We start from the raw sequence: 26,029 nt of genomic DNA on the forward strand, positions 1-26,029 counted from the left end.
GGACATTCTCCCTCCGAGCTATACCTCCTGCCCTACTTTTTATTCTTTATTTTGAAACAGGGTCTCACTAAGTTGCAGAGGGCCTCACTATGTAGCTGAGGCTGTCCATGAACTGTGATCCTCCCCTCTCAGCCTCCAGAATGCTGGAATTACAAGTGTGTGTCACCATGCCCGGCTCCACATAACTTTTGAGGGACTTAAAATGCAAGCTTTAGCATGAATGAAGTTATAGATGGTCAGTAACAGAATTATTCACATTTTAAATGTGCTTCAAGTGGAAGACAATGCAAAATTACAAAGCTTGAAGTTTACCTTGATAACAATAACAGATAAAAAACAGAGAGGTTACTCTAGAGTTTCTTCATTCAGTTCATTTGATTATTGATATATCTATATCTCTCATTCAGCTCATTTGGTGATTGCTATATTTATTACCTAAGTATCCAGGAATGAACTAAACACTATGCTAGATTCCAGAAATGCAAGATTAATATAACACAACCCTTGTCATTAAATTTTGAGAATTATATCACTGTACTTATATATTTATAAAAACAAATGGATTTTAACTTGATTAAGCTACAAATAAGATTAGCTACCAAAAGACATTTTCATCATATATCTAGCTTGGTGCAGTAATATTTTGTCCTATGAATTCTATAATAAATTTAATTTCAGCATCTGATTCTTTCTTTCCCCAATAAATCTTGGAAGAAATCTCTTTATTTTCAACTAAAGCTAATAGAAGAGTTATTGTACCAAGTTTGATATTTTTTCACAGATATAAAAAACTGTGGCCCTATCCCAATTCTGTACTAATGGGAACCACTATGAGAGTCAGAGTGAAATATCCCAGTGGAAGTCAATTTATATTTTATTGATATGCTGCAAATGTAAAACATTTCCCCATAAGTATGCTAATAAAAATCCATTCCTTTAAACAAATGGGAAAATACTCTTTCCCCACTGGATTGAGCCACCTGCCAGAAAATTCCAATTAAAAAGTCATGTTCAATATTTAAGATGAAAAATGACAACTAGCATCAGGGAACTAAAGTTAGCAAAAAGAGACCATGTAAAACATGCTATAGTGTGTGTAATGGGAGAAAAAAAATCACAAACAAGATCAAAAGTGAGCATGCTATATATTTCACTGATACAATATGTTACCTTCCAGTCTTTAAGTGAAGAGTCAATGAAGCTTTCAAAATTATTTAAACACAGACAGACAGACAGACAGACAGACAGACACACACACACACACACACACACACACACACACACACACAGCAGAGCTTAAGATCATATCTCTAGGACTCGTAGTATGGGACAGATAGATATCAAGATATCCTTACTAAGGAGAGTTAATACGTGCAGAATCTCATTTATTCACAAGTAGGAAAAGCTTAATAAAACTATGGGGAAATTTGAATTAAGTTATCTTCTCCTGTGTTAGTACCCACTCATATTCTTTACTTATTTTCTGTGATCCTGAATATCCCTATGTTTATGGGCCACTTGGGTGATCAATAGCCTACTCAGTGACCCCTTTATAAAAATCCCACAATAAAAAATACTACCTCTTCCATGTCTCCCTGCTGTAATTGCTATAATTTAATAGAACCTATACCATCTCATAAGATTAGCAGTGTAGCCAATTAACAATGTGAGTGGTAGATACTAGATCTATCCATGTTCATTGTTAAAAGGAGCTTTTAAATCCAGAGAAATTTATAGGTGTTTTATAATCTATTGAGATAAAATTATGAGAAATTTTAATATGATTTAAAGTATGTTATTAAAGGCAGAGGGATCTAGTGAATTTATAACATTGTGCTATCACCTCCTCTTTATAGTTCTAAATATTTTAGTCACTCCAGATGAAAAATCCATTCCTAGGAAGTAGTTGCTCCATATTTCCCCTACCCTCATCTCTAATCAATCACCAAACTATATTCTTGTTCTGTGGATTTATCTATCATTAGTATTTCATATGAATGAACTCCTACAATGTTTAAGCCAGTTTGTATCTAACTTTAACCACTTAGCATACTTGTGAGGTTCATCTATATTGCAAGTTGTATAAACACCTCATTCCATTATATCTACATACCATTATCTATCCATTAATCCACTGGTAGATATTTGGACATTTAGTACTTTTTTGGCTCTTGTGATTTTGTGCTGCTAAAAATATGTGTGTAAATGTACTTTTTAAATATTTATTTTCAATTCATTGCTGTATGTACTTAAGAGCATAATTCCCAGGACATACAGTAATGAAATACTTAACTTTCAAAGAATCACCAAATGGTTTTCTATACAGCTAAATCATTTTACATCTGTACCCCCAATGTACCAGGGTTCTATTTTCACCATGTTTTTGCCAATTCTTATTATTTTATTTTTTTTTCCTTTTAACTCCAGTCCTCCCATTGGATATAAAGCAATACTTCATTGTAGTTTTGAATTATTTTTCCCTGGTGTCTGCTGATGCTCATGTGTTTGTTGGCCAGTTGACATTTCTTTGAGGAAATGTCTTCAGGTCCCCTTTTCATTTTTTCACTTAATAATCAGTTTTTATTAGTACTTAGTATTTTAATATAAACTATAGCATGTTAATAGTAAAAATATCTTGATAATATTTAGGGACAAGAGAGAAGCAAGGAAGCAGTATCTCTCCCATGGTTTCACTCCAGCTTTTCATAAACTCCAATATTCATACAAGGCTGTTTATCTTTCCACATATAAGGTGCTTGAGAGAGATATTGGGCTTAGTCCAAATTGATACATAGCAGTACTTCTAACATTTGGAAATATTATAATTTGTCTACCCACTTCTTATAAACAAGAAAAATCCAACCTTGTACACGATTATCATTTGGCAGTTTGCTGATGCCTTTGCTGTTTTTGCTGCTATCTTAAGAATGGTTCCAAGATGGGCATGCTGGCACATGCTTGTAATCCCAGAATTTGGGAGGCTGAGACAAGAAGATTGCAGTTTGGGAATACCCTCAGCTACTTAGTGAGGCCCTTTGAATCTCAGTGAGACCCTGTTTCAAATTAAACAATAAGAAATAGGGCTGGTAGAATGCCCCTGGATTCCATCACTAGTACCGCAAAAAAAAAAAAAAAAAAAAAAAAAAAAAAAAGGTTCCATGGTACTCAGCACTCAGCTGCCCAGGTTCAAATGGGTTCTGCCACTTTTTTGGTGGTATCGTGTTTATAACATGAAGATAATTTAAAAGCCTGCTCTATAAAAGTATTGTGAATGTTAGAGAGTCTACTTAATGTGGATCTAAGAGTGTGTACATTTACATAGTACATTTACATAAAAATACTTAATAGATACTAGCTTTCATAGTTTATGGCTATGCTATATCTCTCCTATTATCCTACAATTGGCTTCAGAATGCTCTTCATCAACTTTTGGGACTGGGCTCCTTCTCCTTCTCAATTCAAAGTGTACCTGATTCTCTTATGTTTTTTTTTTTTTTTTCTCATTCTTTCTTTATCCTTTACTAGCCATTGCCTACTGGTTCTCAACTAACAGTGCCCAGCTACATTCTATTATAGGCTTCTTCTCTATATAGATTGCTCCAATTTCAGTTATTTATCCCCCTAAAAAACAAAACTACTGCATTTTATCTTCCCTCTGGCTTCACCATTTCTCAGCATATTCAACACTGTTATTCACAATTTTTCTGAATAATTTTTCTTGCTTCCTTAAAAGTATTCTCCTGGAATTTTATCCCCCTTTAAAGATGGCTTCCTCATCTTTTTTTAATCTAAAGATTTATACTCTTTCCCTAGACAATAAATTATTATTCCTTAAGACTTCTGCCTAGATCCACTTTGTTCTATTCTCTTTTACTAACCAATAATAATTTCCGTTGGGGAGATCCATGAACAAATGAGCATATAAATGTCAGTTAGTTCAAAATCCTTTGTAGTAGAATCAGCATACTTTTCCTTATAAGCATTCAGTTCATAAACATGCTTATTCCTTTCTCTGGTATGGCTTTTCTTGCTTTGCCTTACTTCATACTGAACATGTGGCACCAACTCTATTACCTGAAGGTGCTTATCATCTATGACCCACTAATAAAGCCCACACAATAGTTCAATAGCTTCATTCACTTTTCCACGAGCTGTGCTAAGCACTTTATATACTTCTCATTCAATTTCCATCACCTCCCTGCTAGACATGCATTGAAACCTCCATCTGAAGATAGAGATATAAGTTCTACAGGTTAAGGGGACTACATGAAGTGAGTACATCTTGTAAATGTTGGAACTGGTGTTAATGGCACCACAGGTGATAATCTAAAAACCACAGCTCTGTCCAGTTTATCAGCTTTTCTCTTCATAAAATTAGATTTATCACTACTTGGGAGGTTCAGACAGGTGAATAGCTGGAGTTCAGTGCATTTTAACTTAGCGACACTCTGAGACCCTGTTTCCAAATAAAAAATAAAATAGGGCTAAGAGTATAGCTCAGAAGTAGAATGCCTCTGGGTTCAAGTCCCAGTACACCCCCCCACACACACACACACTAGATTAGTCACATTTGTCTTTGTGTCTATATATAACAACTGATTTTGGAAGAAAAGATTATTAAATCAAATATTTGGTCTTTTTAAATACAAAAATAAACTAGCGAAATGTTCTTAAAACATGTTATTTGTATTGATATGAGTGGTAGCTTGCTTCAGATGGAAAGACTTCAATCTTGGATACACAGAAACTGGTAAATGGTAATGAGGCAAGGGAAAAATTTGTCTTAATACTTTAGTAGTATTATTGAGAAATCACTGCATGAGACTCAATTAGCTTAAACTATATTAATCAGAAAGTCCAGCCAGGTGTGGTGGCGCACGCTTGTAATCTCCACGCTTGGGAGGCAGAGATAGGAGGATCAAGCAGGTTCGAAGCCAGCAGCGCTGGCTTAAGAGACCCTGTTTCCAAAAATAAAAATAGGTCTGGGAGTGTAGCCCAGAGGTAGAAGGGCTTCCAGGAACCCCAGTACCACCAAAAAAGAAAAAAGAAAAAGAAAAAAAAAAAAGAAAATCCAAAATACTATACATAGAACTCTGTATTTGAAAAGTCACAAGTGAGCCAGGCACGGTGGCACACACTTGTAATCTCAGCTTTCAGGAGGCTGAGAAAGGAGGATGGTGGTTCGCAGACAGCCTCAGCTACTTAGTGAGGCCCTTTGCAACTTAGTGTGACCCTGTTTCAAAATAAAGAATAACAAATAGGGCAGCAGGTGTAGCTTGGAGGTAGAATGCTTCTGGGTTCCATCCCCAGACCTGCAAAAAAAAATAATAATAATAATTACAAGTGATATTGGACTAAAAAAATGCTGTAAAATTGCTTGAATTTTCTTACAGCCTCTCTATTTGCATATGCCCTTGTTTTGGACAAAAAGGCAGTCTTCCCTTCACTGATACAGATTAAAAATTGAGTTTATATTAGTTTCAAATTTGAAAGTATTTGTAATATTTAGAGTGCTTTGCACAAATAATTTAGATTATGATTTTTAGTCATTCTCTCTCCATATATATATATATGTATATATATATATATATATCACTCTAGTTATATATGATATATAACTATAATTGTACAATATATATTATGTATGTGTGTGTATATATATATATATATATATATATATATATATATGGTGTATTTTCACTGTCCTAACTGTATGTTCATATACATTTGAGAAAAATGGACCATAAAATGATATTCAAAATGTGTTCAAATTAATTGAGTTTGGGGAATTAGAAATTAGTGCTTTCATGAAATACTTGGATGGATTTTGGAAGGAAAACCTTTATGCTTTGTCTTAGTTTACCTCCCACCTAGATTTCTTTGATAACCAATTAATATATTTGTATCAGGTGAAAACTACCATTGGGAGGTACACACTTGTACTACCCACCCTTGAGTGACTGAGAAAGAATACAGTTTCAAGGCCAGCCTCAACAACTTACTTAGACCCTGAAAAACTTAAACCGTGTTTCAAAATCAAAATCAAACTACTGTTCTATTGCTGAGGGTATTCCTCAGAAGTAGAATGTCCTGGGATTAGTCTCCAGGATAATAAAAAAATAAAAATAATAATAATAATAAATAATAACAATAACAACAACAACATATTTTCACTAGCTTGTTGGTAGTTTATAAAATAGCAAGATAGTTTCTTAGAGTTAGCTATTTGTGGTCATGGAAGGCTGATCATAAGTAGTGGGATTTCACCGGGCGTGGTAGCACATGCTTGTAATCCCCACGCTTGGGAGGCTGAGACAGGAGGATTGCAGAGGTTCGAAGCCAGTCTCAGCTACTTAGTGAGGCTCTCAGCAACTTAGTGAGACCCTGCTTCCAAATAAAATATAAAATAGGTCTGGGAGTAGAGTCTGGAGGTAGAAAGCCTCTGGGTTCCACCCCCATTACCACCAAAAAAAAAAAAAAAAAAAAAGAAGTAGTGGAATTTCTAAAAAAAATATTCCTATAGAGCCAGGTGTGGTGGCACACGCTTTTAATCCCCGCACTTGGGAGGTGGAGACAGGAGGATCACGCAAGTTCAAAGCCAGCCACGCTGGCTTAAGAGACCCTGTTTCCAAATAAAAATATAAAATAGGTCTGGGAGTGTAGCTCGGAAGTAGAAGGGCTTCCAGGAACCCAAGTACCAGAAGAAAAAAAAAAAATGTTCCTATAGAAATTATAGGAAAATAAAATTATTAAATATTAATGGAAGTTTGATAGTAGGTAAAAAAGGTAGATGTTAGTATGTAGAATTATGTAGCTCTTTTTACTTTTTATTATTTATTTACTTATTTTTGCCATTCTGTAAATTGAACCATGGGCATTCTACCTCTAAGCTATTCTCCCAGACCTTTTAAATTATTTTGTTCTTTTTTTTTTAAACAAATCTTCCTAGGTTGCTGAGAGTCTTACTACATAGCTGAGGCTATCCTTGAACCTGCAATTCTCCTATCTCAACCTGCCATGTATTGGGTTTATAGGCATATGCCACTGCACCTGACTATGTAACTCTTTTTTCATTATGCTAAGTAAGATTAACGAATCATGTAAAGTGAAAGGTCATGTGTTTTCTCTTCTATAAGGAAACTAAGGAGTAATAGGAATACCAGAAAGACATCAGATACAGGAGGAGAAACTTCAATGAAGCCAGGGAGGTGGTTTAGGGGAAAAGGGAGGCTCAGTGAAGGAGGAACTTCCTTTGACATTAGGTACCTCTGTGAGAATACCAGTGCCAATCTCAATATCCTGATGGGGAAGGGAGAATGGAGAAAGAGCCGAGAATGCACCAAGTTCTGTGTGCATATACATCACTGTGACTATGAAAAAGGGTCATTTGTGATGTGAGACTGTAATACACCAATAAAAGTATATATTAAAAAGGTGGGTTTGATATCTAGGTACAGTGGCACACACCTGTAATTTCAGTACTTGAGAGGCTGAGACAGGAGGATCACAGGTTTGAGACTAGCCTCACAAATTTAGTGAGACTGTCATCAACTTAGAAAGCCTGTTTCAAAGTTAATAATAAAAACACATATATGTTAGTTTTCATTTATGGAAATTGATGAAGATCAATGAGGTATAAAACAATGCTCATTATCACTAAAGATAAGATAAAAGTATGTAGAGATTTTTCACATGAAGCTAGTAAAATGTAGAATAAAAAGGAAATTTGAGGAGTATTGGGTGTAACACACTCATTAAATACAGAATTTACAAGCGAAAAGGTAGAAGTCAGACTTTTAATTGGGATCAAATCATTTATTCCCTTAAAGCAGTAGTACCTAAACATGGTACATTCCTTGATATTTAAGTCATATCTCCTAGATACCTCCTCAGACCTACACTGTTAAAATTTCCATTAAAAGTTTTGAGAAATGTATTTTAAAGATTTTCCAGTTAGTGGTGGGTCAGGAATATCTATGAACTCCCAAACTTAAACATTAAATCACCTTTCAGCCTAATTGGCTCTTGTACACTTGACAAGTTGATATTTCTGGAAAACAGAAATGTATGACTTTCTCTCTCTCTTTCAACTTTTCTAACTAGTGAATTATAGTTAACTGTAATTGCTTTAGTATTAATGACCAAATTAACATCCTTACTTGTATGAAGTAACAACCAACTCAAACCTATGAAACAGACATGGCACGCACCTCTTATTTTATTCAGAAAACAACCAAAATATTAGATTCTGTTAGCATTTTTTTTATTTTCCATGAGAGAAAACAAAATTTGCGATAGTTTGACTCCATTTGTGCAATACCTGCCAAATGTCAAAGCTAATAAAAAGTTTCTTACCCCATTGTCTGATACATTAGACACAGAGATGCCCTCCCAGAACCTGTTTTATAGGAAGATTTGTCTCCCCAGCTACTGAAAGTTAACCTCAATGAACAAATCTCCCACTTTAACACATACACACACATACATATATGTTTACATATATTTACATGCATATATATTTACTATTTTGTCTGAAGTAAAGAAGTGCAGTTTTAGAGTTTTTTAGTCTTTTGCTTATATTTAACTATATATATATATATATATATATATATATATATATATATATATATATATTTCTACCAATATTAATTATCTTTAACATTAGCTAGAAATTTAAGGTGTTACAAAACCACATCTATTTGAAGTGTAAACTCCTGGTCACCATGAATTCTTAAACCATGGATGCTAAATTTGTCCATGTATCATGGGAACAAAGCAAAGGAGTACTAGGATGTACTAAAATGTATCATTTGGATGTCAAAGATTCTTCAAAAGCATTCTCTATAACCCACCTGCACACACTGGGAAGCACAGTTCTATCTTCTGATGATTAAGGTTAATACCAAGGTGTGGATTCCTTTCCACACTGGATAGTTTCTTCAAATAAGGAGCCCTGTGTTTCAGAATGGTAACCATGGCTTAAGGTTCAATGGTATTCCTTTGTTGGAAAAAATATCTTTAGGAAACTAGGATTTATGGAAAAAATATCTTTAGGAAACTAGGATTTCTAAAATCATGGAGCTCAGAAGTGTGGGGCAAAAAAAGCACATATTCCCTAAGAGAATTACTGGAAGTAGCAGTTGACAGAGACACCTTCATTTACCCATTTTGGTCTATTTGCACATCTATTTTGTCTCCAGTATCATCTTATTTACTTAGAGAAATACTGAGTTCTGGGGGATAGCATCCATTTCTGCAAGAAATCATCTCTGAGTTCTCAACCACACCTTCAAAGTCTCATCCACATCTCATTCAGCCTGACAGCTTTAGGATAGCACAGAAAAAGATATGGATCACACAGTCATGTTTCTTCTACTGTACCTTCTAGCTGTAAAGCAGGCCCCTTGGTATTAAATATCTGCCAGCCTTTGGATATTGGTGCTGACTTCTGAAGCCATGAAAATAGAAAAGAAAAATTCATACTTGGAATGGACACTGATCACTCAAGATTCATTGTTGCCTCTTCCATGGTGGGTGAAAGGAATCAATGTAATCGGCTTGATTCTAAATGAATGCTTGGTATCCTTAAGGGATCTCTGACGTTTGTGGATTAGACATCTGGGAGTAGAGACAGCCAGATTAGCCTCAGATAGTGGAAGCCCTGGCTATGGGATTCATGCCTGCCACCAGATTTTCATTCTTCATTCACCTGTTTTTTCAGCAATGATGTGGCTAATATCAGAGGTTAGCTGCATCACTTGGTAAAGCTACTCTGTTTATTAGCTTTTTAGAACCTCAACTACAGGCTATGTTTTTTGGTACATGTTAACATGTGACACAGATTTTTTACCAAATCCCCAGAGGTCCAACCCATTACATGTCCCTTCCCCAAACTTCTCTGACCCTGAGTTTTTAAGCTTTCTATAAATAAAGCCATTTATCACTATGCATAATTCTGTGTGTAGGTACATGTGTGTTTATCTATGTCACACACACACAGATATGTGCATACACACATACATCTCAGGCCATTTAATTTATACCCAAAGCTCCTGGCCAGATGAACAGTCATAATTCCTCACATTTCCCCCTCACTGCTATCTTTCTGGCACTCCTGAATGATGCTTTAGTGTAGTCACAGAGTACTTTTGACTTATACCCCAAACTAAACTGTCAAATCCATGGAATAAGCATATCATCTCCCATATTTAATCAGCTTGTAAAAGTGATGACACTGGAAGCCACGAGCTTCAGCTGAGGGAAAGCTTTTGGACAAAAGTCACGGACAATGTGAGCTTGGAGACTTCAGCCTTTACGCCCTTCTTGTGCCTGCCCTCGTGGCATTAGATATGTTATCCTTAACTTAGTCATGTTACTTCACTACAAAAATGGGTCATGTGTATCTCACTAGCTTCAAGCGGGACTGCTACTTCATTGAATTTCCAGCAGTCTACTCTCCAACTCCATGGTCAAGTGATTTTTAAAGAAGCCAAACTGATGATATAAATGGAAATATTAAGGACAATAGGTCTGTATCTTTTATATTCTTAAGATTGTCATTAATTTTTTTACATTCTTATACACACAAATATATGTAGATTTATATTTTTTAAAATTTACTATCTAGGAGAGGCGTGGAAGATGGTGGCCTCTGTGGCTGCAGGGGTGACAGTTGCCATTGGCCGAATAGGACATGTATTCCTCTGAGAAATCCCCTACAACAGATTTTGGTTTAATATTTGATTGGGACAACATACAAAAACATTTCCAGCCATGAATTCCTACCTAAAATATAAGAAAGAGATGGACAAAGATGGTGGTGGTGGCCAGTATTTGGGAGAGGCAGACAGATCCAATCCAATCTGCCTTGAACTGTTGAAGAAAATTTCCCAAAAATGGACTGCTTCTGCCCCACATGCTCAAGAGTTCTGGACAACATACTATGTAAGAAAAATGCTTGGGAGGGGAATCAAGATGGAGGTGGTGGTGGCTAGTATGTGGGATAAGATGAAAAATTTAATCTAATCCACCCTGAAATTTTGAGAAAATCTCACTGAAAGTAAACTGTACCTGCCCCACAGGCCCAGGAACTCTGGACAATATACCATGTAAAAAAAAAAAAAAAGGTTTGAGGTGTATCAGAGGAAGCCCTGCATAGCTTGGTCATCCACCGTGCCATACCATGCTTCCCTGGAGACAAAGGGGTTTCTGGCTGCAGTGCTCCTCTGCGCCATGAAGAGAGCTGGAGTGCACTAGAAGCAGCAGAACCCACTCTCCGTGGTGAAGCTGTGGACCTCCGCTCTTTGCAGAGAGACATAATCCATTCTGCTAAATACTCTGGCCACAAACTTCTGCAAAAGACACATACTGTTTGCTTTTATTTAAAAATATTGAAGAGGGAAGAATATGGCAGCTACCACAGCCATAGTGGTTATGGTTGGCAGAGGAAAAATAGGACATGCATTCCTCTGAAACCCTGGACAACAGATTTTGTCTTAATAGCTGATTGGGACAACATATGGAGACATTTCCAGTCATGAATTTCTATTTGAAATATAGAAAAGAGAGTGGTAAATGGCCAAATTAGAGGCAAGACAGACGTGGTGCCCACCACTGCAAGAAAAGTGATTCTTGGAGGGACATCCCAGAAGAGATCAGAAAGTAGACTGTTCCTTCCACACGTGCACAGGAATTCCTAACAACAACATACTCTAGGAGAGACCAAGAAGGTGGTGGCGGTTGCCAGCATTCAGGAGAGGCAGACAGATTCAATCAAATCCACCTTGAATTTTTGAAGAAATATACCCAAAAGTAGACTGCTCCTGCCCCACATGCTCAGGAACTCTGGGCAACATAAGAAAAAGTTTTGCGGAAATGGACCAAGATGACAGTAGCGGCAGCAAAGAATATTCAGGAGAGGCAGACATCCATCCAATCCATCTTGAATTTTTGAAGAAATCTCCTCAAAAGTCAAAAGTAGACTTCTCCTGCCACACATGCTCAGAAATTCTGGACAACATACATTGTAAGAAAAATGCCCAGGGCTAGTCGGAGGGAGCCCCGCCCAAATGGCCAGACCAGCTTGCTGCACTGGGCTTCTGGGGAGACCTCAGCGCTCATGGCCGCCATGTTTTTCTGAGCTGTGCTAGGGGTCAGGTTGTGCTTAGAGCAGTGGATCTTGCTCTCTATGGTGAGCTGTGGGTCTATGCTTTCGGTGAGGAGATAAAATCCATTGCTGCTGGTGAATCGGGCTCCCAGCTTCTGCAAATGACACATACTGTTTTTTCCTACTTAAAAAAAAAAAAATGAAAGAAAAAATGAGAACCATGTAGACATACTTTTCATGGTGGTGCGGACCAGAGCCTGCTGTGAGGTGAGCAGAGTATGGAGCCAGCAAATCTGGGCCTGAAACCTGTCATGTGGCAGGTTTGGAACCAGGAACTGCTCTACAACAAAGGGTCAGCAGGTCCCTGCAACTGTGTGGCCAGGAAGCACTGGAAGCTGCTGCTACCTCACCTCATCTCTCAGCTGATTCCCAGAGTCAAATGACCTCTATTTAAAAAAATCAGTTGTGAGTGGATCATTTTGTCAAAGTTACCTTCTGGCTTTCAGGATTTCAGTAAGTGGAAATAAATGTGGAAATTAAAAGAAGGACTTCCAAGGAAGAAATAAACTGTAATTGATTGAATGTGAAGAAATAGAAGCTCTTAATATATTGTTGGTGGGATTGCAAGTTGGTTCAACCATTTTGGAAAACAGTATGAAAGATGCTCAGAAGAAGGAAGACAAACTTACCATAGGATCCAGCAATACCACCTCTGTGTATCTACCAAAAAGAATGAAAACCAAAATACCAAACTAATGCATGAGCAACCATGTTAATACCTGCACAGTTCATCATTGCCAAACTGTGGAACCAGCCATGATGTCCTTCAATGAATAAGTAGATTTCAAAACTATGGGATAGTTTTTCCAAGATGGCGATGGAGAGATGTAGCGTTCCTCACTAGCTGAAGCAAATTAAGTTCAATTACTAAGACAGAAGTGTCTTAATAAAGAAAAAATTAAATGTACGATCCAAAACAGACTTGAGGAGTAAGGCAGAAAAAAATCCAGCAACTGAAGTGCAAGATTTACCACAACACACAAAGAAAGTAGATAGTGAGCTGAAGACTCCATGACCAGCAGAGTGCAGGCACAGGTGCAGTCGGCCTCAGCGCCACAGGTCCAAATGGAACTTTTGGGTCTTTAACATTCCCAGAGAAGCTCTAAAGTCTGAAAGTGACCAGAGACTTCCAATACCTGAAGTTGCTAGTGAACTGGAGCTCCTGAGTGGCACTCAACAAAGGCAGCCCCGCAGACCCGCCTGGAGATCAGCAGGGACTGGGAAGTGGACCTGCTCACCGTGGGAGCAAAAAGTAAGCAGGATATGGGAGAGCTGCCAGAGCTTCAGAGCCACAGATTGGACTGCCAGCATGAATTCAGAGGAGCCATGGACCCTGCGAGCACACAGTGAGTACGATATATGTGAGTGCCAGTGTGGGCAAAGTGGGCCAACTCAACTCCGGGATCAAAGAAGAGCTCTTAAGGTATGATACCTGCATTGGGCCACAAGGGGACACTCCAAGCAAATACAAGATTCACCATATATCAGCAACATACTAGGACTGCTTTTTTTTTTTTTTTTTTTTACTATTTTTCTATCCTTTTATGTTTTATTTTTTACTATAGTGGTTTGGTATTGTTTGTTTTACTTTTGGGGTCTTTGGGTTTGTTTTGGTTTTCTGGGGGGATAAGTTTTTTTTTTTTTTTTTTTTTTCCTGGGGGGATAAGTCTTTTCTAAAGTCCCAATACAAAGACTGGGCTAAAAATAATACCCACTAATGATGGGAAGACAGCAGAAAAGCAGACCTGAGACTCTGAAAATATGAGAACTAGGAAAAATGGAGAAATGACAGAAATCATGAATACTGACCTACAAGAAATGCAGGAAGGGGAGTTCCAAATCTTGATCTACAATATGATGAAAGGATTTAAAACAAGTTTAGAGGATATAAAAGATGAGTTAGAAATACTAAAATAGATCAGAAAGAGGTTTGGAATGAAATGAAAGAGTCAATAAATGAAATGAAGTCAGCAATAGAAAGAAATTCTGGAAGATTAGATGAAATGGAAAGTAGAATATCACTGTTAGAAGACAGTTCATCCAACACTGAAAACACAGTCAATAGTATGCAGAACTCATTACAGCAACAAAACCTAAACATACAGCAAATTTGGGACAACATGAAATGCCCTAACTTATAGATAAAAGGCATTGAAGAAGGGATAGAGGTACAGATCAGGGGCATCCGTAATCTCTTCACAGAAATAATTTTGGAGAATTTCCCAAACATGGAACGAGAGATAGATCTTTGTGTTCAAGAGACATACAGAACACCATTAAGACAAGATCAAAAAAGGACCTCCCCACACAACATAATATTCAAAATGACTAACACAGAGGCCAAAGAAAAGGTCTTAAAATCAGTGAGAACAAAAGGTCAGGTGACATACAGAGGCAAAACAATAAGATTCACCCCAGGCTATACAACCCAGGTCATGAATGCCAGAAGAGACTGGTATGACGTGATCCAGACATTGGAAGAAAATAACTTCCAGCCGAAGCTGCTCTATCCAGCAAAACTACTATTCAAAGTCGACGGTAAAATTAAAGTGTTTCAAGATAAACAAAATCTCAAAAAAATTATGAATTCAAAGTCAACACTAGATAAAATACTTAAAGAAATAAACCATAAAGAAGAAAAAAGAAGCTGACTTCAGAACCAGAGAAGAGAGGAAAGTGATTAGAGGGGCTTCTAAGTAAGGAAGAAAGAAAAAGCTACCAAACAGATTACAATATAAAATGACAGAAAACAAAAATCATATTTCAATAATATCTCTTAACATCAGAGGACTTAACTCACCAATCAAAAGACATAGATTGGCAATGTGGATCAAAAAACATAACTCAAATATATGCTGTTTGCAAGAAACTCATGTAACAGCCAAAGACACTCACAAACTGAAAGTGAAAGGATGGAAAAAGATACACCATGCTACTGGAGAACAAAAAAGGGCAGGGTAGCAAATGAATAAATTGTCCTTAAGAATATAAGAGAAATTATTTCTAGCACAGGGCAATTACAAATGAAAACTGAGTATGACTTATAGAATTTCAATATATCCTAATATTTACCCTATAATCCATTTTTAAAATGCATAAAGTAATACCTTTATGCACTCCAATGAATTATTCTGTTAACATAAAATATAAGAAATCAATTCTATATTAACATTTATAAAATATTGAACAAATAGAATGTCTTCATGTACATTTTTAAAGAAAGTTGTAATCTTGTTAAGGTATATTTTCTGATCTCAATTCATTTATATTAATCCTTTAAAATCCAAAGTTAGCTGGGTGTGGTGGCACCCACTTGTAATTCCTGCGCTTGGGAGGCTGAGACAGGAGGGTCGCACAGGTTCGAAGCCAGCCTCGGCTATTAGCAAGACCCTGTTTCCAAATAAAATATAAAATAGGTCTGGGAGTATAGCCCGGAGGTAGAAAGCCTCTGGGTTCCACCCCTAGTACCACCAAATAAATAAATAAAATCCAAAGTTAATTATAAAAAACAAAACAAAACAAAACTATGGGATATGTACACAATGGAATTTTGCCCAGTCATAAGGGAGAACAAAATTATGGCATTTACAGTGAAATGTCACAAAGAATAAGTAATCAGATGCTCTTTTCCTAATGTGGGAAAACTAGGGAGAAATGGGTAAGAGGAGGAACTCTAGATGAAGAAGGGATCCTATAGAAGAGCAATTAAGGTGACCTATCTGAGGGGATGGGAGGGGGAAAGAGGGAAACTCTTTACAGCACATGATGTACTTAAACATATCAAAGTCAATCAGGAAGTAAAGCATGGGTAGGAGGGAAGGGTAGGGAAGGAGTTAGGAATTGGGTAATGTGTGCATATATATCTCAACAAGTTTTTTACTCGATTAAGATGTATGTCTACAATGCACCAATAAAAAATTATTAAAAATAAAAATAAAATTTACTATCTAGGATAAGTAGTGATCAGTTTCAAAGAGAGTTTTATATTTGGCCTTCTCTGCTATAATTGCACAACAGACCTCTCTCTCTCTCTCTCTCTCTCTCTCTCTCTCTCTCTCTCTCTCTCCCTCACTTTCTCTTTCCCACTTGGTCCTGGGGACTGAACCCAGGAGCATTCTACCTCTGAGTCACATATTCAGCCCTTTTTATTTTTTATTTTGAAACAGGGTCTTGCTAAGTTGTTGAGGTTCTAACTAAGTCACTGAAGCACTGAAGCTGATTTCAAATCTATGATTTTTCCACCTCAGCCTTCCAAATACTAGGATTACTAGGTCTACAGGCATATACCATCAAGTCTGGCTTAAAATCTCTAATACACTTCACGTTAGTAAGTATTCAAGAGAAGCAGAACAATTAGAAGATGATACTAATGATACTACATATACAAACTTTATAAACTTTGTATTACTTATTAAGATCCCAAATTTACTGAGTCTAAATTTTTAATTTTTATGGTATTAGAGATTAAATACAGGACATTCTATCTTTGAGCTCTATTTCCAGCCCGCTTTTAATTTTGTTTAAAGCAGGGTCTCATCTATGATCCCCCTGTATCAGTCTCCCAAATACTGGGATTATAGGCATGTGCTACCATGCCGAGCTCTATTTTCATTTCTATGAAACATAAAACAAAGGAGGGTTACTAAATGACTTCAAAAGAAAAAACATATTTTTAATTTCATTATATCACAACTGCAAATTGCTTTATTGTAATTTTTTAATTTTTATTTTATTTTCAGGTCCTTAGCATAACATTAAAGACAACCACTGTTGCTAGCAATAAGGCATAATTTTGTCTCCTGACTTTGGAATGCTCAGAACATGGCTGAATATTAAAAAATTTTAAAAAATTCTTGAAGAAAGTAGTGAAAACTAGATTTAATTATGAGAATGTTGACAAGAATGGTATAAACTTAAACATCAGAATAAAGCATTAGAGGCTTTTTGTTTTAAAAAAGAGTGCATGTTGCCAGGCGTGGTGGCACACGCTTGTAACCCCCACACTTGGGAGGCTGAGACAGGAGGATTGCTCAGGTTAGAAGCCAGCCTCGCTGGCTTAAGAGACCCTGTTTCCAAATAAAAAGTATGAAAATGGGTCTGGGAGTGTACCCCAGAGGTAGAAGGGTTTCCAGGAACCCCAGTAATACCACCAAAAAGAAAAAAAAAAAGAGTGCATGTTATTGGGCATGGGGGGGCATGAAGAAAGACATAATAGCATTTTTAAAGGGATTCCTTAGTGTGCTTCTCAGGGAGTATTACTAGCCACAAAGGGATGCCAAATATTCTATAAAATAGAGTGTGCATAAAACAGAATGTCTGGCTAATGTCTCTTTCATCCTTTAAACATTTGTGTTAACTTCATAGTTTATAATAAGACTTTTCTAGGAATATAGCATATAGAAATGAGTCATATATGGCTGATTCTACTGTTAAGGACATTATTATAGTCTCTGGGAGAAAAAACGTGCAGAAAATGACTGTAATAATGTGTTATATCTTTAGTGATAAAAAGCACTGGGGTCCAAAAGTAGGGAGTATGAGGTATCTTTCCACCGACAAAGTTGAGGGAGCAGAAGGTATGAAAGAAAAAGCAAAATAATCACTTCGGAAATACTATTCAGGAGATTCCTGCACTAAACACGAGTTGGAACATCCACTCTTCCTCCCTTTTCTCTATCCTTTCATCCTTTTCATTTTCTTCAGTGGATTTATAACTCACTGAAATGTTTTCCTTCATTGAACTGTTAATATACTTACTGACTTTCCCTTTCCCTGTCCCTGTGTCGGCTGAAGAGTGAGAACCCTGATGAGATATGTATTGCAAATCTTCAAATCACTCTTCAGCACAGTGTTAGGACCTTTTGAATGAAAAAAAGAAACATCATTCCAGATTTCTCTATGACTCTAATATCTTATCATTCTATGGCCCTTTAATAATATGTACTTACAGACTTTCTTATATTTCATATAGCAGTTCTTTGAGAGGCAAATATAAGATTACATGAAGAGCTGTCACATCTGTCATTTTACCTTGAAACAAGTCAATGGTAATTAGACTTGAAGATTTACCGTATCGATTAAGGATAAAAAACTCAAGCTCTGTTATAATAGTTATTAAGTCTTCAAGCCAAGTATCTCTGATTAATTAGAAACATCAGAATGTGGGTCTATGTATCCCCTGTCCCACTTATGTGGACATGAAGGTAGGTCTTTATGCAGAGACAGTCTTTCCTCATCCTTTTGACTCTCATTGCATAACTTAGTTTATTTTCATACCAAGAGGATGTATTAGAATGATTGAACACAAAATTGTTATTTTCAAAACCACAGAATCTTTCCACCTAAATTTTGTACAGGCATTAACCTATGAAAATCAACCATAAGAAACTAACAGATTCAGAACTGGAGTTACTGTCAAAGTATAACTACAATCTTCACTTACTTAAAATTTCTGCAGGTTGAGAAGCAGCCCTAAAAATTGTGTGTGTATGTGTGTGTGTGTGTGTGTGTGTGTGTGTGTGTGTTTTGGTGGTATTGGGGGTGGAACCCAGAGGCTTTCTACTTCCAGGCTATACTCCCAGACTTTTTTATATTTTATTTGGAAACAGTGTCTCACTAAGTTGCTGAAATCCTCACTAAGTAGCTGAGGCTGGCTTCGAACCTGCGCGATCCTCCTGTCTCAGCCTCCCAAGCACGTGGATTACAAGTGTGCGCCACCACACCTGGCTTGATTTATTGACTTATTTTTTTAAAAAAAAAAAAACTTCTTTAAAAAGAGATGGGGAGGGGGGAGAATATGGGATTATGTATATATATATATATATATATATATATATATATATATATAGTCTGCCTTGAGTGTTTTAATTTATAATTATGCCACTGAAAGACTTTAGAAATCAGTATTTCCAAGCATACTACACAGATTGAGTGACCTCCTCTGTCTTGATTCCATGCTACTAATTATTTGGCTCCCAGAAGCAGCATGGAACAACTCAGAAAATGAGGCCGATGCCTGAGGAGGGGACATCTGAAGATATTACCGACACAGTTGGGGGTCCCAATGCAATTGTTGGTCTCCCACTGATCTGAGAGAGGAAACACATATGTCAAAGATTAAACTAAAATATTTTCCTCTTTCTAAAAACGTACTTACTCAGGGCTGGTGATGTTTTTGAACATAGATAACACCATGTGCTTGATTCATGGAAGTACATGTGTCTCTCAGGCTGTCCTATGTTTTCTGTGACCCTAGTCTTAATCTGTTTTTGTGAGTGAGTTATGGTTTTTCTGTTCTATAATTGTTATAAATTCTGTGCACGTCTTCTCTTTTGCAAGGTTAAAAAAGTCTTAGTTCTTCCTTTTGTTTACTTCTAGTAATACTTAATCAACCATCCTTGGCTTTCCACTGAGATGGTCCTTAAAGTCTATTATTTTTTGTTGTCTCCCAGATGAATACATTAGATGCACATGGTTTATAGGCAAGAGGTTAGGAATGGATATTTTAGCTATGCACATATATATTTAGTTTGTTTTGGCAGCAGCATATTTCATGGACATTGGTGTCCCCAAAACTGTATTTAAGTGCTAATTATGCCTTTGAATGTAAGCACATTTTTTGAGGTTGTCCTTAACCACTTGAGATTTTTTTTGTTTTAAATTATTGTGTTTCATGGAAAACATGGTTCTTATATTTTCCAAAGACACATGATAAAGTGAATGAGAAATATACAAAAGCATATTATTTTCTTAACATAAAATTCTAAGTTATGTATAGGTATTAGGATCTATTAGAAGCCCAGAGTGTGAGGGTGTGAGGTGAGGTATGCCTATAATCCCAGCACTTGGAAGGCTTATCAAGATTATTTTAGTGTCAGCACTGGCCTCAGCAATTTAGCAAGACTCTCAGTAACCCAGGGAGACCCCATTTCAAAACAAAAATATTGAAAGGGCTGGGGATGTAGCTCAGAGATACAAAGTTCTGTGTTTGATCCCTAGTACCCCCACCCCCTCGCCCTCATCACACACAACTGATTAAGAAGCACAGAGAATAGAGATAATTTTATCTTATTAAGACTCTTTTATGAGTGTAGTTTATTTTTATCTATTTTTTATTTTTGTGACTGGTTTATATTTTTTTTTATTGGTGCAATGTAAGACTTATGTAGACATACATGCACACATCACCATTTAGCCCTTACCCAATCCCCAACCCATTCCCTCCCCATCCCTCTTTCCCATGCTTGGCTTAGTGATTGACTTTGATATGTGTGTTTAAGTATATCATGTGCTTTAGAGAGTTTCCCTCTTCCAACCTCCCATCCCCTCAGTTAGTTCACCTTATTTGCTCTTCTGTAGGATCTCCTTCAACTAGAGTTTCTCCTGTTACCCTGTCGTTTATTTTTTAAGTCAACTTTAAATGACACATACAAATTGCACATATTTATAGGGTACTATATTATGTTTTAATACATATATGTATTATATAATGTTGAATCAGCATAAACATATCTATACTCTCAAATATTTATCTTTTTTTGGAAAAAATATTTACGATCCTTTATTTTAGATTTTTTAAAAATATACCATACAGTATTGTTATCTGTAGCCACCTTACTGTGTAATAAAACACAATATGTCTTCTATCTGATTATAATTCAAGGACCATTTATCAACCTTCTTCCTTTCCTCCCCCTAGTCTTCCTAGTCTCTGGTAGCCACTATTCTATCCTCAATTTCTATAAAAAACTAAACTCTTAATCATATAATAATAACAATAATAACAACACTAGATATAAAGTTCCTTCATATATTTTAACAATATATAATACTTAACTCCACAAAATTAGAATGGAAAGTGCAACTTAGTCTTTACAATAAATTCTATTTGCTTTTCTCTGTTTCCCTAACTTTTTCCTCCAAAACCCTTAATTTCATGCTGAATTATACAAATTTTATTTCTTAATTTATTTTTATTGGTGCATTGTAATCATATATCACATTGGAATACAAGACTTGAGACAATATACAAGCACACATCATCCAATTAGCCCTCATCCAGTCCCCATCCCATTCCCTCCCCCTCCCTTGATCCCATGCTTGTTTGGTGATTAACTTTGATACATTTGTTTATGTACCTCCTGCGTTTTAAAGAGTCTCCATCCTCCCCTATTCCATACCCTCTGATTGGTCACCTTAATTGCTTCACTATAGGGCCCTTTCTATAACTCGACCTCTTCCTGTTGCCCCTTTCCTCCTAGTTATTGCTGATTAGGGGAAGCATCTAGTTTTTATTTTCTGCAATATTTCTCTGTGCATGCCATGTTGCAAGTACCGATCCCACTCTTGACAGCCCCAGTAGTGGCCTGGCTACCCGGTGGACTGATCCAGACCTCGCTGGATCAAGCAGCAGCCTTGCCTCATGGGAGGCCCCGAATCTGGCCTCAATGGCCCCCATACCAGCCTAACCCCACGGCTGGCTCCTATCCTGGCCTCGGTGGCCCCAGCACTGGCCTAGCCTCAAGGCAGGTTCTGTCCCAGCCTTGCTGACCCTGGCACCGGCGTAACCCCTAGACAGACTCCTCTCTTGGTCTCGGAGGCCCCAGCACTGGCCTTGCCTCACAGCAGGCTCCGATCCAGGCCTCACTGGCCCCGGCACCAGCCTAACCCCTTAGCAGGCTCTGATCCCAGCCTTGGAGGCCCCAGCACTGGTCTTGCCTCATGGCAGGCTCTGATCCAGGCCTCGTTGGCCCTAGCACCAGCCTAACCCCTCTGCAGGCTCGATTCCGGCCTCGGAGGCACCGGCACCAGTTTTGCCTCATGGCAGGCTCCAATGCCGGCCTCGCTGGCCCCAGCACTGGTCTAACACCTTAGCAGGCTCCGATTCCAGCCTCAGAGGCCACAGCACAGGCCTTTCCTAACAGCTGGCTCCAATGCCGGCCATTGTCCCTGGCACCAGCCTAACACCTCAGCAGGCAGGCTCCGATGCCAGTGTTGGGGGCCCCAGCACCGACCTTGCCTCACGGCAGGCTCGATCCTAGCCTCGGAGGCCTCAGTAGCAGCCTTGCCTCACAGAAGGCTCCAATGCCGGCCGCTGGTCCCGGCACCAGCCTGACCCCTCAGCAGGCTCCGATCCCAGCCTTGGAGGCCCCAGCACTGGCCTTGCCTCATGGCAGGCTCTGATGCTGGTCTCGCTGGCCCCGGCACTGGCCTAACACCTTGGAAGGCTTGGATCCCGGCCTAGAGTCCCCAGCACCTGCCTTGCCTCACAACTGGCTCAGATGCTGGCCATTGTCCCTGGCACCAGCCAAACACCTCAGCAGGTAGGCTCTGATGCCGGCCTTGGGGGCCCCAGCACCGACCTTGCCTCACGGCAGGCTCAAATCCCGACCACTGGCTCTGGCACCAGCCTAACCCTTCGGCAGGCTCTGATCCTGGTCTCGGAGGCCCCAGCACTGGCCTTGCCTCATGGCAGGCTCCAATCCCAGCCTCACTGGCCCTAGCACCAGCCTAACCCCTCAGCAGGCTCAGATTCCGGCCTCGGAGGCTCCAGCACTGGCTTTGCCTCATGGCAGGCTCCAATCCCAGCTTTGCTGTGTGCGTTGCCGGCCTCACCCCTTGGCAGGCTACAATCTGAGCACCCTCTTCCTCCAGCCATTTGTTCCACATTCTCAAGGGTGCATGGTGGTAGCATTCTGCCTCTGGGGTTATAACTTCAAAGGTTCCAGGTGTAATGCATCAGATCTCTGCCTCCCCTGAGTACTAGCCACTGCCATTGCCACTGCCTCCACCATTTCAAATCCTTCCCAAGCTCTTTTTCCACTCTGAATGTTGTTCAGTGTTCCTAAGCATGTGTGATGATAGCATTCACCGTTTGGTGTAATTTCTCCAAATAATAAGTTTGGTAGGATCCGATTTCTGCTTCTCTTGAATACACTTCTCCACCGCCATCATGGAGACTGCTTCCAACACAGCCTTTCTCCTAGGTCTCTGCTAAATTCTCCCCTTACAGGTGATGTAAGAGGAGAATTCTCCCCTTACAGGGGAATTTTTCCGAAAGTTCTAGTTCATTTGGATAAGTTTTGCCTGCATCTCCAGTATCCTGGCATCTGCCACAGCCTTCTTGACCCCTCTCCGATATACATATATATATGTGTATATATATATATATATATATATATATATTTTTTTTTTTTTTAATAAGAGAAGACAGTATGCGTGGTTTGAGGAGGTTGTGGGATCAGGCACTCAGTAGCTCTGTGACCCCAGCACGGTTTCCCCAGGGATCCAGCATGCTCCGCACGACTCCACCTGGGACCCAGAGTCCTGCCACCTGGGCCCTGGCTCTTCCAGGGGTCCGGCGTGCCCCACCTTACCCCCGCCCGGGTCCCAGGGCCTTGTGACCGGGCCCCGGTTTCTCCAGGGGTCTGGCGTGCTGCACGTGATCCAGCCTGGGGCCCAGAGTCCTGCGACGGAGGCCCCAGCTCTTCCCGGCTCCAGCATGCCCCGCCTGACCCCCCTCCCCTCGGGTCTCAGGGCCTTGCGACCGGCCCCGGTTTCTCCAGGGGTCTGGCATGTTTGGCGTGGGCCAGCCCGGGGCCCAGAGTCCTGCGACCCGGATCCAGCTCTTCTGAGGTCTGGCATCCACATTTTATTTCTTAATTCTATGCTGAATTTGAATTTATTTTAATTGCTTCATCTGTCTTTTCTTTACTGATGAGATTAAACATTTCTAGGAAGTATAACCACATATGGACTTTTCACTGTGCCACTCATAAGAGACTTAGAAAATGTCCAATAAATAAGGCAATGTCTTTAATAAGTTGAATGGATTATCTTCTACTGCACATGGTTCTTTTTTATGACAGGAGTTTTGTAGAAACCCAATAAATGTTCCTGAAGCAATAACTTATTCCACCATTTCCTTGAGGGCTTTTTCATTGGCAATATCCAAGTGAACTTCAACAAAACTATGTATTTCAAACTTATCTGTATCTCAGTTCTTATGTCCACATTAAATATTAACAGGAATATAAAGAGTTTTAAATTTATAAAAATTATATTCTTTCTTAAAATAGAGTAAAATATATGATTAAAACTTCCAGGGAAATGTTTTTAATAGGCTTATTATAATTTCTCTGAAAGTTAAGTAGTTGTAAACCAAAATTATTAGTCTTTTATTTTTGAAAGTTTGAAATGTATTAAATACTGGGTTCTCTCTCCCTTTCTCTCTCTCTCTCTCTCTCTCTCTCTCTCTCTCTCTCTCTCTCTCTGTCCAAAGTAGGTTAGCATTTCTCTTAAAAAAAATCAATGATCTTCAATAAAGTTCCATGACAGATGTACTTATTCAGGATATGTCTTTTTTGACTTTCAGCATACTAAACCTCTTCCTATAAAAGATGGTGTAACAATTGTTGTAATATAATTTATTTTATTTTTTTAAATAAAAGACAAAAAGTTCATAGTGTGGTAGACACTTGTTGGAGATATAGTTGGGGTTGGGTAGAGGTAGATCTTGGGCTTTCTATTTCTTAAATGGACATAAATTACATCAAGTCTAGTAGAATTAATGTGGACAGACCTTTTGGAGCATGATGGATGAAGGCCTAACATTAAAGAATATTTATTACTTGTTAGAAACCATGCCAAATTGTTTATACACATTAATTATTGAGCTCTGTGAGGTGATGTGCTTATTTCTAGACTACTGTTTCAGTTGTCTGCTGCTGAGTAACAAACTACACTTTTGGCAGGAAGCAACCACATTTTATGATGCACATTTATAACGTGAATCAGAAGTTTGGTGAATGGACATATCTTGTCTTTATACTCAACTGGGAGAAATCTAATCTACAGAAAGCAGATATTAATTGAATACTTCTTCCTCAAGTCATCTAAATTAGGCACAGAATATTCATTATCATGGCAAAAGTGGGCAGAATCTTGGTGAATTTCACTTTATACGTACCCCAATCACCGGAAAATCAGCTAAGGCCTTCTTTTTTTTCTTTTGTACTACTTTCTCATAAGTAAGTGGAAGTATCCTACAGTTAAATACTTACACTAGATCAGGAGACAGTATATTCCATGCTTATAACTTTATGAAAATTAAACTCTAGTACTTATAATAGGAAAGATGTTTTCCTCTGAAATGTTGGAGAAGTAATATTGAGAATAAAAAAGAACTCCTGATTAGTACAAATGATCAAATTTCTTTTGATTTAGACATTAAATAAATAAAATAATTTTATATTTTTTCTAAATTTTTGTGTATTTATTTAGAAATACATAGAGTGCTATCATGTATTTTTATTTATTGTGTTTTTATTTTGTTTTATTTTTATTCTACAAGACTAAGAGAGAAGAGAGATATCTGAATCAGTTCACTAGACTTTTGTGGTCCATTTTCAAGTAGAAGGGTAAAATCCCATTGTGACTTTATACTGCAATATCATAATCGAGTCATGTGTTGTTGGACACATAGGCTGGCTCCATGGTTTGTCTATAATGAATTGTGATGCTATAAACATGAATGTAGAGCCAGGAGTGGTGCACACTTGTATTCCCAGCATCTGAAAGGCTGAGACAGTAGGATTATGGTTTGCAGACAGCCTCAGCTATTTAGTGAGGCCTTTGCAACTTTGTGAGACCCTGTTTCCAAATTAAGAATAAAAAAAAGGGGCTGGGGTTGCAGCTCAGAGGAATGCCCCCAGGGTTCTATTTCCAGGAACACACACACACACACACACACACACACACACACACACACTAAAAAAAAAAAAAACATAAATGTATGTGCTTGTATTCCTATAGTAATCTTACTTTAATTCCTTTGGGAAGATCACTACCAGTCATAATAAAAGA

The sequence above is a fragment of the Muscardinus avellanarius genome (genome assembly GCF_963383645.1).
Source record: "Muscardinus avellanarius genome assembly, chromosome: 2".
In the NCBI taxonomy this organism is placed as follows: Eukaryota; Metazoa; Chordata; class Mammalia; order Rodentia; family Gliridae; genus Muscardinus; species Muscardinus avellanarius.